The sequence below is a fragment of the Peromyscus californicus genome, unplaced genomic scaffold (genome assembly GCF_007827085.1).
Source record: "Peromyscus californicus insignis strain IS unplaced genomic scaffold, ASM782708v3 Scaffold_5__1_contigs__length_169319896, whole genome shotgun sequence".
In the NCBI taxonomy this organism is placed as follows: domain Eukaryota; kingdom Metazoa; phylum Chordata; class Mammalia; order Rodentia; family Cricetidae; genus Peromyscus; species Peromyscus californicus.
The window spans coordinates 112,451,933-112,471,080 of NW_026294573.1; the positions used below are offsets into that span (position 1 = coordinate 112,451,933).

Consider the following 19,148-nt stretch of genomic DNA (forward strand, 5'->3'; position numbering starts at 1 on the left):
GGTTCCCTGACATCCTACCCCAGCGCAGAGCCCAAAGCAGTCATAACCGTGTGTCTGGGCCCTTATTTTGAATCTGATGACAAAGATCCATCCCAGAGGCTCAGCCTCGAGGAAGAAGGAGCATTGAGGGAGAGGAAGCTGCAGAACCCGGGAGGAGAGTCAGGCTCTCAGAAGGACAGTCTGAAATCTTCCTACCTACAGGTCTAGTTGAAGAAAGGCTTTCCGGCAGAGCTCCAGCTGTCTGAATATCCCTGAGACTGCTTTCCACTAGAGAGAGTCCTATCCATTTCTATGTCAGGAGATGGCCTTTTGAGATGGAGTCCACAGCTGAAGCAATCAAGTTGTAGGTAAATAGAAACCAAGATCTGACAGACCAGTCCATAGGGGGAGAGATGATTAGGAGAGATGGTTGGGTGGGTGTGGGATATCTGCTGAGCCTAAACCTGCTGCCAGGTACAGGTTCCACTCTGCCTCCTCCAATCCACCTCCAGCAAAGGACCGCTCCTGAAGATTGAGAGGAGAAGGAGGCTTCTGCCCTTTCTTTCAGGGGTTGTGGTTGTTATTATTTTGCCCTCAACTTAGATTGCCAACAGAGCAAGCATTTTAAAAAATGTGCTTTTCTTGGGACCTCCCGGTCTCTGGATAAGTCTCAACACTACCTGCCGGCACTGATGGCTGGTAATTAAAGACGGGAGTCAAGCAGTTCTTGCTCTCAGTGTGGTCAAGTTAGGGAGCTGGGCTCCTCAGTGATGTTAGACAGCATGCTTTCTTGTGGGCGTCGATGCTATCTATGCGCTTGGGTGGCTCAGCACCAATGTTCGGCATCATCCAGGTACCCGACACAGACATACCCTGGTAGTATATGGTGTATCTATGTTGGGTACCTCTTCCCAATATTGAGTCCCCACCCCTTTGCTGGTCAGTATCAAATCTGGAGGAAGAAGTCATTTACAACCTGTGGGAGGTTCTCTATGGAAGTTTTCTGTCAACACCAGCTTTTTTTCCTCCTAAAACAGAGCACTCTAATTCCTAATAAGGATGCTGATGCTTATTCATGCTCAAATTCACCCCAAATCTCTTCAATTAATGGTGTACTTTTTCACTGAATCCTATGAAACATGAGGGAAAAAAATCTATGACTAGGAGTTGTTTGTTCATTGACTGCCTGGAATGATCTGTGGACTGAAACTATCAGTATTAATCTAATCACGGAGAGATTCCAGCCGCTATTACTGTTCAGCTAGTTATTCTGTGGTTCAGAATGGGGGCCTGGAGTCTGACAGCTGGAGAATCATCATCGACTTTATTTAGGGTTCACAGATAACACTCAATAATGGAGCCGAATTTTGACTGTGAACTGGTGTTTTATCATCACAAAGGAATGCTTTGTTAAAACCAAGAAAATTTCATTGTTTGCAAAGTGCCCTTCTTGTAGGTATGCATTTATGTTTTTCAAGTTCTGTCTGTCCCAAATCCGGGGAGTGTCTGGGCCTGTCTCATCAGCCAGGCAACCAGCTGCTGTACCTTCCCTTCTGAGCTGGGGAGCTGGAAGAGAGGCAGGCAGCTGACAGTGGAAAGGCTAGGCATCCTCTGACACCTTGGACTTCACTTTGCAAAGATCACTTTGTATGGGAGAAAATGACTGACATCCCACATGTGGCTGAGTGCACCCTGTACTCCCAGAGGAGAGTGCAGGGCTGGCAAAGGCAAACTGTCAGTATCCCTGTTAGGGATACTATGGTGAGGACACATGTAAATATAACACAAATCGTGAATGACTCTTGATCACTATAACCCAAGGTTGAAATAGAATCTGTGTCCTTCTGAGGAAAGACCTGTCAACCCCTTAGCAGGCTTCACTAGTTCCTTCAGGCTTTCTGCTTTTTCAGATCTTTATTCTTTTAAAATTATAACAGGGCTATGATGAGCCAATTTGCTGCTGTTCTGTGTAATTTGGGTTATTCATTCAGTGGGATGTAGAAGATGAGAACACAGTTAAAGTGGCATGTTTCTACTTCAAAGAAAGATCTGAATTTTAGACAGTCAATATGCTCCTAGTTACACTAGACACAGACCATTAAAGGAGCAATGGCTTTTCTCTGAGACAGCCGTTGATCCCAAAGAGGCTGCACATCAAGGTTTCCCTTTTAACTTGTCCTGGTTCATCAGACCCTCCCACTCCCAAAGTGATAGACAGTGGTTCCCTTATTTGGGAACTGGCAAAGCAAAACACTATTCTCTTTTAAAGTTTAGAGTTTGGGGTTCAAGTTTGGCTCCCACGTAAGTTTGATATGTGCAAGGTGATGCTCACTCCACAGCTAGAATGCCGGATGATAAAAGATATTTGGGGAATGATCTGGCTACACGATTTCATTCTAATTTGGAGAGTTGCTTTAGAATATCAACAGCTGCTCCTGTCTCTCCTCAGAAGTGTTAAAGCATTTTTTATTGCGGTGTCTCTGCCTTGCTTGGTGGCCTGCAGATCTGCAGCCCAGGCTCCAGCAGCTGCAGTGTGAGGTCTGAAATGTCTGCTTGTGACATGTTCCACCAGTGATGCAGCAGCCCGAAGAACCACCCACATCACTTCTGCATGCATCTCAGAACCACAAGCTGCTGATGACACAGGAGGCTGGCTCTCTGTCATCCCTCCATCAGAAAGTCAACTTCCTGAAACGGGCTTCAAGTGGAGAAGCCAGTCGCCAGGGTAAGAAATGAAGGGAAGAAGGCATCTGGAAGGAAGGATGAGGGATTCTTTGACCTCGGGGATACTCTGCTGTATTCGATACAAAGGCGATAACTGTAGCTTCTCCGTGATCTTTCCGTACAACTAAACACATGTTTGTTAGGGCTTTTTTTCTTTTCTTTTCGTCTCCTCACCTTCTTTCATTAACTTGCCAGCTGAGCAGTGGCAAGGAAAGCCAAGAAATGGCAGGAAGGAATTTTTCCTTTGTTAATGTGCTGTGTTCTGTTTTGTTTTTGTCACTAAGCAGAGAATCAGTAATGAGGAGATGCAGCATCCTTACATTGAAATCATGTGAGAAGCATGCTCTAACAGAATAAACAAGCAGATAGTGTAAAAATATAGCAACGAGGAACCAGGTGAATGCAGCTTTTGTTCACCCCAGCTCTATAATTAAAAAGGCTAAAAATGTATGTCTAAAGATCATTTTTTATTTTTAAAAATAGGATAAGCATGTCTAAATATTTTATTGTTTTTAAAAATAAGATTAGCAGCAGTATAATAATGTCAAAACAGCAAACAATGAAAGCTAGTAATAAAGACAGGCACTTCTTGGTCGTCTGCAGGTCTCCTTGAATAAACTGTCTTCCTGGCTGTCTTGGTTACTTTTCTATTGCTATGATAAGACACCATGACCAAGGCAACTTTGCCAAAAAGAAAGAGTTTATTTGAGTCTACAATTTCATAGTCATGACAGTCATGGCAGGAAGTGTAGCATCAGGCAGCCAGGCATAGCACCGAGCAGCAGCTGAGAGCTCACATCTTGAAACACAACCATGACACAGAAAGAGAGACCATGGGGCTGGTTTGAGCTTTTGAAACCTCAAAGCCAGTCGCCAGTGACACACTTCCTCCAACAAGGCCACACCTCCTAATCCTTCACAAACAGTTCTACCAAATGGGGGCCAAGTATTCAAACATAGCAACCTATGGAGGCTGTTCTCATTCAAACCACCACACTTGTGTTCTTTATGGTTTTTCGCTTTGTTTTTACAACTTGCAGTAGGAACTTAGAAAAGAAAATGAAATGACCACCCTTCTTGAACCAAAGAGAGTAAATGCAATAGTAGATCTAAACTCCCCACCTGGCACCTGGAACTTGGACTCTCAGTAAATAATAGTAGCTTTCACTTCTCCAACAACTTGTGCTATGCTTCCACTGCATTGGTAGGAAGTATGTGGAGGGGATCACAACGGCATGGCTGAAGGCTTTCCATTCTCAAACCAGAAGGTGGAAAGCTGTAGATGAATGAACCGCTGTCATACAGTGGTGGCTCAGGCTCAACAGTGACCCACAGTGGCTTGAGCTCAGCTATGACCTGAGATGGTATTGTGTTTCCCAAAATATTGTGCACCCTAATAAACTTATCTGGGGTCAGAGACAGAACAGCCACAATATTAAACATAGAAGTTAGGCAGTGGTAGCACACGCCTTTAATCCTAGCATTCCAGAGATGGAAATCCCTCTGTGAGTTCAAGGCCACATTGGAAACAGCCAAGCATGGTGACTCACACCTTTAATCCCAGAAAGCGAGCCTTTAATCCCAGGGAGTGATGGTAGAAAGCAGAAAGGTATATAAGGCGTGAGGACCAGAAACTAGAAGCATTTGGCTGGTTAAGCTTTCAGGTTTCCAGCAGCAGTTCAACTGAGACCCATTCTGGATGAGGACCCAGAGGCTTCCAGTCTGAGGAAACAAGACCAGCTGAGGATCCGGTGAGACTCTTTAAGATTCCTGCTACAATGACCCCATGACTTCTCCCCTGTTCTGAAGAGAGTATGCTTTGCACTATGATCTGGGGGTGCTGATAACTTGAGAAACCCCCATTATCTGTAGTTCATAAGATTTTCCTTGAAATGAAGCTGCCAGCAAAATTGAAAATTGGTAAAAGCCAATGGGGTGTGTGTTGGGGGATATTTGCACACTGTGTAAAGATATGTTGCGGTGATCGGCGTACTAAAAAGCTGAGCAGCCAATAGCTAGGCAGAAGGTATAGGCAGGACTTCCAGGGAGAGAAAGGAAGAGAAAGAGGAATCTAGGTGCACAGGACACAGGCTAGCCAGATACAGAGAGGAAACAGGAGGTACAAGATGGAAGAGAGGTAATGCCATGTGACAGAACTTAGATTAATATAAATGGGTTAACTTAAGTTATAAGAGTTAGTTATGAACAAGCCTAAGCTATAGGCTGAAATTTCATAAATAATAAGAAGTCTCCATGTCATTATTTGGGAGCTGATTAGCAGGACAGAAAAAGACTAGCTACCTATGGTGCCCAACCTCTGGGCATGTATTTCCAAACAGGACCTGAGAATTGTCTAAAAACAAACAAACAAAAAACCCAAAAATGGACACAGCTTCCTAGTAACCCAGTGCTTGAAGCTTACAGAGGCACGGCTGCTGTACAGCCAGCACTTGAGCAGCCAGTGCTAAGTTGAAACAGCCTGGGCTCGGCAAATTCACACAGCTGGGACAAGCAAATGCTGTTCCCAGCTGCTGCATTCAGAGAAGGTTGCAGGTACACAGTAAAGCAGTCCAGACTGAGAAAACCTTTAAACAGATACAGTTAAAAAAATGGGTATAGATAATCATAGAACAAAATAAATAGTTTAAAAATAAAGTCTTTAAAGAAACACTAAAGTAAAATAAAAAAAGAAGCCACATAAAAATGGGAAATACACAGGGTGTCTAGATCCTGTATGGTATGTTGTTGATTTTCAATTTTTTAAATGCTAATGTACAAAAAGCAATAGTTGCTGGGAGACATTGGATTATGGAAACTGCTAGATTAAACCAACCTATATATTTTTAAGATTGTCTTAACGTCAAAATGGAGATGAGAAAAATATGTTATGCTGGGGGAGAGGTTATGCCTTTGTTTCCAGAGGAAACAAAAGTTATGATTCTCTTCAAAATTAATAAAAATTAGATTTGATTGGAAGATACCTCTTGAAAATCTTGGCTACAGACATGAAAAAAACAACAATGAGAAATACTACAGAACAGATGATGTATGTGCTGATTCCTCTACTATGGGAACAGCTGTGAGAATGGATGAAACATGATAAATCTTGTTGGCTACAGAGTTCTCATGACTTATTATTACATGCCATCCTTCCATATGTCATGATAGAGGTTTGGTTACACAATCCAAACAAACTATGAAGTTAACAGATGTTTTTTTACCTGCTCAAACATAGAACAAAAAACTCGATCTTTAGCTGACTTGTGCACACTGCACATCCCATACTTGTAGTTGAAAGTTTTCCTGTGTCCTGCCTGGTCCGCAGCCGCTCAAACCCAAGGAAACACACAGAGGCTTATATTAATTAAAACTGCTTGGTCATTTGCTCAGGCTTACTACTGACTAGCTCTTGCACTTAAACTCAGCCCATTTCTGTTAATTTATATGTCGCCACATGTTCTGTGGCTTTACCTGTGTGCTATTACATGCTGTTCCCTGGACAGTGAGCTGGCATCTCCTGACTCAGTCTTCCTCTTCTCAGAATTCTCCTTGTCTGCTTATCCTGCCTATACTTCCTGCCTGGCTACTGGCCAATCAGCATTTTATTTATCAACCAATCAGAGCAACACATTGACAGCATACAGAGTGATATCACCCATCATTTCCCCTTTTCTTTCTATTTAAAAGAAAGGTTTTAACTTCAACATAGTAAAATTACATATAACAAAACAGTTATAAGCAAGAATTACAATTATAATATCTAGTCTATTTGTATTTGGCAAAATTAAAGAAAATATTTTATCATCTATCCTATATTTGTGAGTCTAAAGTTTATAAATGTAGATGAATTTCTAAAATGATCTTATTAAATAAAAAACACAGAGCCAAATATAGGGGTGAAAGCCTTAGATCAGGGAAATAGGGAAAACCACCAGCCAACCTCACCTCACCAGCTCTGTAGCTTCCAAATGCAAGTTACTTCCTGTCTACCCAGGCCTTTATTGCCTTGCTGTTCTGCCCTCTCATTGACTATTTTAGCCCAGCTACCTTACTTCCTGTTCCTACATAGTTCTGTCACTTTCTGTCTGTCTGTCCAGACCTCCAGGTCTCTATGGTTGGTACTGGGATTAAAGGCCTGTGTCACCATGATTGGTTCTGTTCCCTAGTGTGGCCTTGAACACACAGAGATCCTGCCTGCTAAGGGATTAATGGCGTGTGCTGTTTGATTTCTTTATTTACTTAAAATGGCTGGCCTTTTCCCCCTGATCTCCAGGCAAGCTTTATTTATTAATGCACAAATAAAATATCACTACGTTTTCCCTTTTTTGTCTAATAAAAATAAAAAAAAAAAATTGCCGGGCGGTGGTGGCGCACGCCTTTAATCCCAGCACTCGGGAGGCAGAGGCAGGTGGATCTCTGTGAGTTCGAGGCCAGCCTGGTCTCCAAAGCGAATTCCAGGAAAGGCGCAAAGCTGCACAGAGAAACCCTGTCTTGAAAAAACCAAAAAAATAAAAAAATAAAAAAATAAAAATAAAAAAAATTTTAAAAACCTGTAACTAATATAAGAAAAACTACGTACAATAAGTACAATAACTATTTACAATATATACAACCAATAAATACATCATCAATGTCTAGTCCATTTGATTGACAAATTCAGAGAAAAGATTCCATTATCTGTTCTATTTTGGTGAGTCCAAAATGTACCTAATTTATTTTCTATCTTAACTTATATTACCAACAGAAAATTATCTTATGATGTCTTTCAAATTTACACACTTAACACCTCTTAGTGAGTTTCTTTTCTGAATTTCTTAACAAAGAAAATTGTTATTACAACTATCTAATCTTTAACTCCCTCAGAGACCCAAGAAAGAAATAATATTACCTAGTAAAACTGGAAGTGCAAACAAGCAACTTCTAAAAAATTGGTTATGACAGAAACAGCCAGCTCTGAGAACCCAGCTCACAGTTGACTCTGGGAAGCAAGCTCACAACTGACTCTAGGAAGCAGTGGATCTATGCTTCCATCCAGCAGCATATAGCCCAGAAACTTTTTTTTTTAATAGCAAAAGCTATATCTACCATGCACCATGTTGTGCAGCTTGCAGAAACCTCTGTGTAACTAGGCAGGAATCTACCATGCTGTAGCTCCAGCCCACATGACACGAATTCACCACAGCCAGGGGACATATCATTGTACCTAGCCCCACCATGAGCAACATGAACTAGGAAGGTGTGTATGGTGATATTTTATTTGTACTGAAATGTGATTTTATTTGTATGTTAATAAATAAAGTTGCCTGGGGGTCAGAGGTAATAGCAAGCCATAGCAGAAGCTAGGTGGTGGTGGTGCACACCTTGAATCCCAATCACATGACAGGCAGATCTCTATGTGTTCAAGGATACAGCCAGCATGGAGACACACGCCTTTAATCTCAATACCAACCATAGAGACCTAGAGGTCAATATAGACAGGTAGTGATGAGGAGGTCATGTGGTTGGGTTTACAACCAATAAGAAGGCAGAACAAAAAGTCAATAAAAAGACAGACTCACAGGAAGTAGGCCTCTTTCAGAGGGGAAGGATGGCAGCAGCAGGAAGAGTAAGAAGGTGATCTTAAGTCTCAGCTTTTAGGTACTGCTCTGACCTCTTGGGCTTTTAACTCTGCATTTGGCTCTGTGTTTCTTATTTAATAAGACTGTTACATCTACAGGTTCGCTTAGCTGCATTTATAATCTCTTCTTAAGCTATCTCAGATTTTAGGTGGAAACTCTTGCCCCACGTTGGGCACCATTTATAGTTGAAAGTTTTCCTGTGTTCTGCCTGGTCCACAGCCGCTCAGATCCAAGTAAACACAGAGGCCTATATTAATTAAAACTTCTCATCCATTAGCTCAGGCTAACTACTGACTAGCTCTTACACTTAAACTCAGTCCATTTCTGTTAAATTTATATGTTGCCATGTGTTCTGTGGTTTCATCTATGTGCCTTTACATGCTGCTCCCTGGATGGTGGGCTGGCATCTCCTGACTCAGCCTTCCTCTTCCCAGAATTCTCCTTGTCTGCTTATCCTGCCTATACTTCTTGCCTGGCTACTGGCCAATCAGCATTTTACTTATCAACCAATCAGAGCAACACATTCACAGCATACAGAGTGACATCACCCATCATATACTGTGTTAATATGGATATATACGTTAACTATAATGGTGGTCATGCATGCCTTTAATCCCAGCACTCAGGAGGCAGAGGTAGGTGGATCTCTGTGAGTTTGAGGTCAGCCTAGTCTACAGAGCAAGTTCCAGGACAATCAAGGCTATTACACAGAGAAACGTTGTCTCAAAAAACCAAAAGGGAAAAAAAGTTTATGTGTTTTCAAAAAAAAAATTAAAATTTTTTTAAAAAGGACCAGACACTAATAAAGACAAGTAGCCCAGATGATCCAGCCTCTCAGAATGCCTGTTAAGTTTTCTCAAAATTCTGTATCCAGAACAACTTCAAAGCTGCTAGCTGAGATGGTCCAGCCTCACAGACTACTCCAGCCAAGCCAAGACTTCAGATAAACTCTACACTTTCCCATTATGTAGAAACTAAACAAAAAATAACACAGCTAGTTCTCCCAGGTCTTGACCATTATCTCAATTTTCTCAGGGTACTCTAAAGATGCTGTCACCCTGGGACAACAGGAAGCAGTCTAGAGAACACTACGCCCACATTACCAAAAGGTGAGGTGGGTGATTTTTGATCATTCAGTGGGTTATAGACGTTTGTCATTATTTAGGGGAGTTGGTTACAAGTTGTTATTGCTCATGGTCAGGAAAAAAGCTAAACAAAGGAGATTAAATTCAGGGATCTCTCTGAAAGAAAAAAGGGGATAAAAATGATGGGATAAAGGGTGGTTGTTGTATCTACTTTTGAGCAACCACTAGTCTCAAATATTTGATATTGGTATGTATTTTTATATATTGATGCAAATTTTAGGTTATTTTTGTTACATTGCATATATGTTTCTACTCTTGTTTAAGGTATTGTACCTATGCAGCTCATTTAAAAATGTAATGGGAAGTTATATTCTTGAAAGCTATTTAAGATAATAAAGGTTAGTAGTTAGTCAGCTATAGCAATCAAACCTATAGTCATGTTAGGTATGTCTTCAAGGTCAAACAGGCAATTTTAGATAAATGGTCTTCAAACAATTCAAAGACCTACAGAATATGCCATTTAAGATGTTTTAATGATCTGAGGCTTTTCATAACAGTGAGACACATCTGTTCTTGGCAGCACCAATTTACTTCAAAAAAGGATGATGGTCATCAAAGAACCTCCATATGGAGTTTGCTTTTACTGTGGCAATCCACTGGGCAAGAAACTATCCTTGCATAGACTGCTGACAGTATGCTGTATAAATTGGACAAGTAGGACACAAAAGAAGGCAACTGCCAAACTTTGCCAAGACAAGGCTGGACAGTCCTTCAAAAATTTCCTCCTTCACAGAAAAGTCTGTCAGATATTCTAGGCCTGTAGGATGAAGATGGATGCCCCAACATTTCAGATGAACCTTGGGTGACTAGCCAGGCAGCCAGATGTCTCTGTCATTTCTTAGTTTTGGAACTTGTTTGCTCTGTACTTCCTGTTTAATCCTGTAATATTATATCATTCTCAGATCACTGATGGGGTTGAAGATGAAATAGTTATACTTACAGTTTTCCTATTACCAAATTCAGAAAAGAAACTTACATAAGAAATGTAACGTTTATAAGCTTGAAAAACATAAAAACTTAAAAAACGTCTTAAGATCTAAAAAGATAGTTTTTAGGATGACAATATAAGTTATAATAGAAAGTGGTTTAGGTATAAAACTTTGGACTCACTAAGATAGGAGAGATAATACAGTGCTTTCTCCAAATTTGCCAAATACAAACAGACTGGACATTGTGAATGTAATTCTTACCTGATAATTGTTTTTATTGTATAGTTTTACTATGTTAAAGTTAAAACCTTTCCTTTTTATTTAGACAAAAAGGGGGAAATGTTGTGATATATTTGTACACTGTGTGAAGATACTGCTGTGATTGGTATAATGAAAAACTGAATAGCCAATAGCTAGGCAGGAGGTATAGGCGGGATTTCTGGTGAAAGAAAGGAAGAGGAAGAGAAATATAATCGCACAGGGGAAGTGAGCCAGACACAGAGAGGAAACAGGAGGTACAAGATGGAAGAGAGGCAATGCCACATAATAGAACATAGATTAATATAAATGGGTTACTTTAAGTTGTAAGAGCTAGTTAGGGAAAGCCATGCTTTCATAATTAATAAGAAGTCTCTGTGTAGCAAGTCTTTCTCTGTCTTGCCAGCCAGCTCCCAAATGATGACACAGAAGCTTAAAAATAATGAAATCCCCGCCTTTAGCGTAGGCTTGTCTCAACCAACTCTTATAACTTAAATTAACCCATATTTGCTAGTCTATGTTCTACCACATGGCATTCCTTCTCATCCATCTTGGCTTTTTCTTCATTTCTGTAGCCAAGATTTTCAGGAGGTTCCCCCCAATCAAATTTGATCTTTATCAACTTTGAAGAGAACCATAACTTTTTGCTTCCTGTGGAAACAAATGCATAACCTCTCCCCCAACACAACACATTTCCCGCCTTCCATTTGAAGTCAAGACATTTCTAAAGTATACAGGCTGGTTTAGCTCCTCAGTCCCTCCCATAATATCTGTACACTGTGTGAAAATGAATTGCTGTGATTGGTATAATAAAAAGCTGAATGGCCAATAGCTAGGCAGGAATAGGTTAGGCAGGACTTCTGGGGACAGAGAGAACTCTGGAAACATAAAGGCAGAGTCGCCAGCCACACATGGAGAGGAAACAGGAGGTGCAAGATGGAAGAGAGGTAATGCCACATGATAGAACACAGATTGAAAAATATGGGTTAATTTAAGTTATAAGAGCTAGTTGAGACAAGCCAAAGTTACAGGCCAAGCTTTCATAATTAATAATAAGTCTCTGTGTCATTATTTGGGAGCTGATTGGCGGGAGAGAGAAAGACAGAAAAGCTAAGAAAGTTCTGGACAAGGAGTGGGAAATGGTTCCTAGTCCTGCAATCTCTCAGGCGAGCCGGGGCTCAGCATACAGAAGCATGGCTACTGATTGCTACCTGTGGGCTGGAGCCAGCCACCAGTGCCATTCGCTAAGCTGAGCCAAGTGGCAGCTGGCATGGCAATTTAAGATTTGACTCATCAGCCTGGGCTACCAAGTGAGTTCCAGGAAAGGCGCAAAGCTACACAGAGAAACCCTGTCTCGAAAAACCAAAAAAAAAAAAAAAAAGATTTGACTTATGTGGTTAGAGAATGCTGATGCTATAGGCACTTAGTAAAGTCAGGTCCAGGCAGAGAAAAACCTCTAAGAAGGTGCAACATATTTTAAAATGTGCTTAGATGCTGAAGAAAATGGGTATAAATAGTCATAAAAAAGTTTAAAAATAATAAAGACTTTAAAGAAAGAATGTGTGTGTGTGTGTGTGTGTATATATATATATATATATATATATATATATATATATATATATATATATATATGGCATCTGGATCCTGTATGGTGTTTTGTTGACTTTGAAATTTTTGAATGCTAATGAGTGTCATGTCATTAGTTGGGAGCTGGCTGGCAGTACAGAAAAAGACTCATTCCAGGTATGTGATTGGTCTATGGGTTCATTGCTTTGCCTAGTGTATCTGTCATTAAAGAAAACAAGTACAGCTCAGGTCTTATTGAAGAACTAAATATATCAAATGGTTTTCTACCTTTTTGTTTAAAGAATGATAGATTTATACAGAGGTAGATGAGATTCTTTTACCCTCTGCTCTGTGCTGATGGCTCAGGCTCTCGCTTATTGTGGCTAGACTTCTCTTTTCTAGGAGGCAGAACTAACACTAATCTGGCCTACTACTCCTATAGTCATTGGGAGTATCAAATAATATAATAACCTGGGATCATTGGAACAGAATACTGGAAAATTTTAACTGTTAATTGATTTCTTCGTGAATCAAATTACATGGACAATTTTAATTATTGTGCTCATTTTAAGAAAGAGCAATAAGTAAATTGTGAATCTTAGACCTGTGATGGCATTGACTTTTATTAAGACCAAAGAAGAGGCTGCAATGTGTGAATAACCAAGCTGATAACTCTTCGGCAACAATATGGGTTCTGTGTATAAAAGATGGTTAAATGTTTAGAAAGGAGTATCAGTTTATGGCCCAAAGGTACCACTCTTCAAGGTGGGAAAATGATAGTTCTGGTGTCAATACTAATGTCTCTCAAAATCCATATCTTAAGACCTAACTCCAAAGGTCATGTTATTATAAAGTAGGAACTTCTGAGGAGTTCATGATGATCAGTCACGATGGCTCTGCCTTTGCAGAAGAAATGGAGAAATATTGCCTTGCCCCTTCTACCTTGTGAGGCTATGGCATTTGCCCCTTTCTCTATGCCCTGATTTTGGACTTACTTCCCAGCCCACAACTATGAGGAATAAATCCTACTGTTTATAAATAACCAGATCTTAAGTATTATCTTATAGCAGCCTGAATGGGATAAGGAACTGATTCATCTGTAGTTATTGTTGCTACATGCTACAGACTATTGCCTGCTAAATGTGAATTTTTCAATTCAAGGGACATAGTTTGCTTGTAAAACTTGAGAAGACATGATTGATCATTCCTTAGAATACATTTCTCAAAGCTGAGTACTTAGTATTAAAACTGAACAACTTATATGTCTGTGTGGGAATCAAATAAAATAACGGTAACTTCCTCTCTGTATTATATATTGTTCCCAGGTATCAGAAAACCAGCTTAAGTATAAAAATCCAGTGCTTAAACCAATTTAGAAGATATTAATGATTTTTCCAAATAAGACCTCATGTAGAAAAGATTGAGGCAACAATTTCTTAGTGTGAAAGATATAAAAGAGCATATGGAGAAAATATCATTTTAGAAAATCTTTGATTCTGAGGTTTCCTGTCAATTGTGTTACAATTATGGCTTCAGTGCTCTGAATTCCACACTCCTCTGCACCCTCCAAGAGGAAGTGCTCTGTCCTTTCCCCAGTCCCTTTGATTACTATGGAGCCTATGGAGATGGGGGGGAAGGAGAGAGGAGAAAAGCAAAAGGAGAAACAGGAGTAAAATAGGAAGAGGGTTTCCAGAATATTTTTCTCTTGTCCTTTAAATACTGAAAAGGAGCAACTTAGGATGGCATGTGAAATATTTGACCTGACACTTGGCATAATATGAAGCAATGGTGGTGCTGAGTTCTTGCGGGCAGCCCCAAGGTCTGACTTTAAAGAATTTCCTGCACGTTTTGAGAGGACAAGCCTTTGGCTAATTCATTTCTGCCCCAAAAGATTTCAACGAAATGGATGAGTCTAGGAAAGGGCATGAAAGTTAGAACATGCTGACACAGAATGAATATTTAACATTTTTACTTCTGAAGTGGTTCACAGATAATATGATGCCAAGGTGGCAAGTTCAATGTCATGGCAATAATACACTAGAATGCTCAGTTGGGATGCTGAATTCACAACTCAAGTTGGCGATGTCATTTTTAAGCCCTTTATTATTTTTTATTGAGTAAATGTATCATTTAAGACAGTAAACAGTAAAACATGCTTGTTATAGAGAAAAACAACAATAGAAAGTTTAAATCAAAGTTCTCATCATGCAACTCTTTATACTTTGTACAGACACAATTAGTGGAGTGAATTCCTGGGAGGAGAATTTTGTAGTCAGACTTTTCTGCATTGCAGACATTGAAGGAAAACACCAATTGCAAACCAACTGCTTTAAATGGATCTGACTGACTCATTTAAGCATATGTCTGGATTCAAATGAAAGCCTAGCCTGGCCCCATCTCCAGGGCAATGTTGAGGTAGCTTAAAGATGGTAGACCATGGGTACATGCTACAGACCCTGCAAAAGTGAAGGACACGGAATTCTTTTGTTATTCTAACTGGGAGAGTGAAATAAGGAGCTAGAATAGTATATGTTGCAATGGACAGGGCAGTCCCTTCAATTAAAGAATGTCCTGCATCTCATAGAACTTAGAGATGTTTTAGCGGACATTAATGTTGGTGAGAACCTGCTTGTCATTTAAGCCCTGAACCTGACTACATTTTACATATAGTTATAATTCATTTTTGGTTTGTTGGTTGGTTGGTTGGTTGTGGCTTTAATATACATTGCAATTTCAAGCATATAACCAGAGGACAATTACATTTTAAGCATTTTGGAAAATTGAAATATTGTGATGTGTAAGCCAGCAACTATGATACATTTTTCAATCTGTTTTTATTCCTAGTGGATGCACTATGATTCTATGTATAACTTGGCCAGGCCACCATTATATCTAATTTCATACATGATGATATAGATAGTATATAAATAACTTTCTTCTTTGCTAATTTATATATTATTCAGAGTATTACAGAAAAACTATGTGTGAAGTGAATTATATTATCCACCCATTTTATCACACTTAGAATTTACACTGCAAAGTATTTGTTACAAAAAGATGGATTGGAGTGTGGCAGTCTTGAAACCAGCTGTTTTATAGAATGATCTTCCAATCTGGATGGGTTTACTAGCTCATGTGACCCTTGGTTCTCTGGCTCCTCTTGCTCTTAATGTGCTTGCCGGCTTTTCTCTGCTGAGAACACACAGGTAAGGAGCTGCTCCAGTCTTATACTACATCAGCAGAGAACACAGCTCAGATGGGTGATCTGTGAGCAAAAGAGCTTCCCTGCGGTTCTAACATTTTACACATCAGTCAATGCGGTGACTATGAAACCCACTGAAGAGTAAAAAAAGCAAGGTACCTACTCTCTGCCTGTGCTATGCAGCTGATGTTTTATGAAGATTTATGTGTGTAAGTAGAGAATATAGATGCAAGATGTGTGTGTGTGTGTGTGTGTGTGTGTGTGTGTGTGTGTGTGTGTCTTATTATACATTGTGCTAACAATAGCCTTGGACTCCCATATTTTCAAGTCAAACTTACCCATTATATTAAATTTTGTAACTAAAATATTAACTGTATTTTAGACTATTTTTCGGTATCATTTCTCCTCCTAAGGTGATTTAACATTCTTTTCTGACTTTGAGTTTACAAGTTTACATAACATGAAAAACCCTTTCTCCACAGTGTGGACTATGTTGCAAGACTGGCACTCAAAGAGGAGTGGAGAATCTGAAGTCATCACTAAGCCATCAACTCCATCCCCGGTGTGCAGGCTGCTTGAGATCACAGCTCTCCACTTTGCCCATTTCAGGTCCAGCACCTTGAACAGTGCCTAATTCACTCTCAAACACTGATTGCATTAATGGATTCTGTAAAAACAAAGTCACCCTTCCCTTTTTTATTTTTGGGTTCTAGAAGTTACTCCACCATGCAACTGTCCTCAGGTTTCAAAGGCCACAAATCTCATTGAGTCAATTGATCACCAAGAGCTAGTAAGTATTGTTCTTGATCGTTGTTAGACAGGAATTCTGCCCACATTTGTATATAATGATGATGATCTAGAAATGAGGAAATTCTTCCAACCACAGTTCTTGTTTCTTAACTTTTAAGAAACTTAACGTGTGTGAGTTTGGGCATGTACATGTAGAGATCAAAGGAGAACTTTCAGAAATTCTCCTTCCACCATGCGCTTTGTTTTCATGGCTGTTTTCCAGTCTTTGGTTTTGACAAGGTCAAACTTCATATTATTGTTTCTTTCTTACAACAACAACAAGTGAGTTGCTGGTCCTGCTTGATGACATGGGTAAGGCTGCCACATGGTATGTAGAGAGAAGTGCTCAATCATGGGATGCCCAGCGTGTTTCAGCCATTTCCCTGTGCTGCAATTGGTACTTGTTTGCAGTTTTATATAAGCAAAGAGACTACAAGCAGCAACAGACAGGTGACTGGCACTGTTCCAAGCCTTTTCTGTTTTTCCAAATGTTTGGAATATTTGTTGTCCTGCCCTATAGTAGGTGACATATCACACACTATTACTGCTGAATCAAAAAGGTTATAAGAATAACAATTGAGATGGGAAGAAATAGGGAATAATGGGCCCTTTTCCTGTATTTCTTTGTTTACCTACTTTTGGCAAATATCCTCTGAAATATTGTATCTCACAAGTCTTGCACAGTTGCATCATGATAGAGCAATTCATTTTGAGGAATGAGGTTGGTACAAACAAAAAAGAAGAGGTTCCTGGCCTTGGAGATTTTATGATGTGGCAGGAAGATACATACAGATACACATCTATGCACACAGCAGATGCCCTTGGGGTACAGAATGTGGTAGAATAGAAAAAAAGGAGAGTAGCTTGTTGTTGGTTGTTTTTACTCTTTGCTCTTTTGTGGGGCCTGTCACCCAGCTCTCAACTAAGTCACACATGGAGGCTTATTCTTAATTATAAATGCCCAGTCTTAGCTTGGCTTGTTTCTTGCCAGCTTTCTTAACTTTAACTTATCCCTTCTACCTTTTCCCTCTGGGCTTTTTACTTTTCTTACTTCTGTAATCTTACTTTCACTCTTGCTCCATGGCTGGACTACATAGCTGGGTGGCTATCCCCTGATGTCCACCTCCTTCTCTGGCTACTTCTTCTCCTCCCAGATTTCTCCTTCTATTAATTCTTTCTGCCTGACAGCTCCACCTATCCTTTCTTCTTGCCTTGCTGTTGGCTGTTCAGATCTTTATTAGACCATCAGGTGTTTTAGACAGGCAAAGTAACACAGCTTCACAGAGTTAAACAAATGCAACATAAACAAAAGTAACACACCTTAAAATAATATTCTATAACAGTAACTAATTCTTCCTGTAGCATTCGCAGAGACCATTAGAAAAGGCTGCACTAGAATGGCAGTTAATATTGCCTAAAAGAATAAAAGATTGTTCAACAAATTTTCTATGCATAGTTACACCACATGTATGGCAATCAGCAATTGGGAATTTTAAGATTACTTAAAGGGTAGAATGTTAGAAAATGTAGCAGTTGAAACCAAACAAGGAAGTTTGGAAATAATAAAAGAATCTTGGATTTAAAGAGTTGTCAAATCATTATATTGGAAGACAGAATGGAGAGAAGACAGGCTGAAGGTAGAGATCATTTTCGCACACTTTTAGGAAAGTGTTGGGGAAGGTGGCCACTGCCTCATCTTAGGGCACTGGCCTTCAGTTGATGTGAAAACTCCCATAACCATTAGGAGCTGGCAGTGGCTTGAGTGTTAGTGCCCAGACAGAAGACCACAGAAAGTCATCAGGCTGCAATCACTAGAAAACTATGTTCTTAATGCACTTCAATTCGACTTTAATAAAAGAAAAGAAAAGGCACCTCCATTGGAAAAATACAGTTCAGCTGGGCATCAGATTTGCTCAGCAGAATCTGCTTGCTGTACTTCAATCAATAGGAGAAGGTCTGTTTATTCTCATTTGAGAGTTTCTTGAGTTCAAAGGCGGCAGTTTCAGTCACTCTGAAGTAGAGGACTTGCGTGGTTTTTCTCTCTTCAGCTCCTTCCATTAAGCATGCTTCTTTTTGTTCTCCTTTAGTGCACAGATCATTTGGGGGTTTTGTTTGTTCATTTTGTTTTCCCCTTCCATCCTTAGAGTCGGTCATATTCTTTATCTTCTAACTGGAACACTGTGCTTAAATCAACTCATGAAATGATAATAATCACAATTCAGATTGCATAGTGCTTCCCACTTAATATGCACATGAGTCCCCTTATTTGAAGTAGCTAAGGCAGATTTTCACATAAGAAATTAGAGACGTCACGTCAATGGCATATGCAAGTCGGACAGCTAAAAAGATGGACTGGGACTCTGGTTTTCACTAAGTGGTCTGCTCTTTCCCTGACACCATCACGCTTCCCACGGACTATTTGCAATTCAGATGACTCATTTGTGTATTTGTTCAGTCCACATCTAGAAAAAAAGAGTATTGGTTCAGAACTCAGGAAATAATGGCATTTTAATAGAAATGGCTCTTTGTAACTTAAAAAACATTAATCTTACTTAAATCTACCATTTTGTTGAGTTGACAGTCTGTTTAAAAAAAAAAGGAATATTTAAAAATTTGATCTTTGCCTTAATGGAAATTTTCTTTTGATGACTACTTTAAAGACTCTTGAACTTCGAACTAATTCATTTGTTCATCTACCCATCCAAACTCTTATTTACTTATTTTTGAAACAGACGTTGTGTTGTGAATACAAAAAAGGAATAAAATGTATTTTCTTTCAGCAACTCAGATTCGAGGACATCTGACTCCTCCTGCTGGATCCCAAATATCCTATCTTTTGAAATCTTTTTTCCTTTCATTTCTTTTACCTAGACCCAACCCCTTCTAAAAGGAAGGCTTTGTAGAGACACACCAATCCTTGTCAAGTTTTACTTAATTA

At 39.7% G+C, this 19,148-nt stretch overlaps 1 long non-coding RNA gene across 2 annotated transcripts in view; it reads left to right on the forward strand.

Moving 5' to 3' along the window:
* Positions 1-19,148, forward strand: part of LOC128096084 (uncharacterized) — an 89,227-nt gene that overhangs the window by 1,617 nt on the left and 68,462 nt on the right. The window contains exon 2 of one of the 2 annotated variants that reach the window (XR_008213528.1): positions 9,357-9,430. The exons of the other annotated variant lie outside the window; for it this stretch is intronic. This is a non-coding gene — a long non-coding RNA (uncharacterized LOC128096084). The remainder of the gene's footprint in view (positions 1-9,356; positions 9,431-19,148) is intronic. 2 annotated transcript variants of the gene reach the window in all.